Raw genomic sequence first — 1,338 nt, forward strand, 5'->3', positions numbered from 1 at the left:
GCGGATACAACGTGTTACGACAAGATCGACTGAGGAAGAAAGGAGGCGGTGTGAGTGTCTACATTCGAACTTCGTTCAAGGCAAAGTCTTAAAGGAACTTTGTGCGATCTCCGATTCTGGTTTTCAACAATTTTGGCTTTAAATTCAACACAAAAAGCTGAAAGTTGTACTGCTATGCGTTGTTTACAGACCTCCAGACAGTTCTGTGTCCTCCTTTGGTGACGATTTTATGGAAAACTACATGCATGCTCTTACGTTTGGCAAGGAAATATTTGTAACTGGCGACCTGAACTGCAATATGTTATGTGACTGCCCGGAAGCCCACTCCCTAGGTGACCTTTGCGACAGCTTGAATCTTTAGAAATGCGCATACGTACTATGGTGTGATTAGTAGTGTGGTTACCACATGTTGAAATGCAAGAAAAAAATTCCAAACTATAGACCATCCTTTTTAAAATATGTTCTAACAGAGGAGCTGCGAGTAGTCAAGGGGTTAGTCACAATGGCTCAGGGACCGATTAACCTCTCCCTCTTTGGATTAAAAGTAGCACGGGGGACCCCAAACAGAGTTTTTGCTTTTTTATTTTTATTTATTTTTTCACTCAAACATAGTTAGTAGAGGAGACTAACTATGACTCAAAAAATGTTTAGAAACGAATTTTACTGTAAAATTTAACGGTAAAAAACAGCAACGTCGATTATAGACCGTTCAAAGGTCACTTACAAATTGAAGGATCATGTGCTTATATATATCTTTAATACGCAGCTCATCAAGACACCTACCCCCTACCAGAGTTACATCTCAGTCCTCATCACTTATCGATGTTATTTTAGCATCTGATGCTAGCTTGGTAGTAGATAGTGGCGTGGAAGAAACGCACATTAGCGACCACTTTTTAGTATATTCCAAACTGGAACTTAAACGACCAAAACCTGAGCCGACTTACATCACGTGCAGAAGTTTTAAGCATTATGACGCTCACGATTTTGTCTAAGATCTACTTCAAGTCCCCGTGGTATGAAAATTCACTAATCGGTGACGTTAATGGAAAGGTCGAACATTTCGATGCTAATTTCGGTAGTGTATTGGACAGGCATGCCCCTATCAAGAATATGAAGATCACATACCGGCAGTGTCCATTTATGAACCAGGAAATAAAACACCAAATGACGATTAGGGACGAATTGCATAAGATTGCCCGTGTGACAAAGCTGCCCGTTGATTGGAATAATTTTTACTTGCAACGTACTGAAGTAAAGAACATGCTTCGGAATGCTGAGAAAGCATACGTAGAGGGTGAAATTAGAAATAACAACAGCAATAAGAACTCTCTGTGG

This window comes from Montipora foliosa, chromosome 2, assembly GCF_036669935.1.
Source record: "Montipora foliosa isolate CH-2021 chromosome 2, ASM3666993v2, whole genome shotgun sequence".
NCBI lineage: Eukaryota > Metazoa > Cnidaria > Anthozoa > Scleractinia > Acroporidae > Montipora > Montipora foliosa.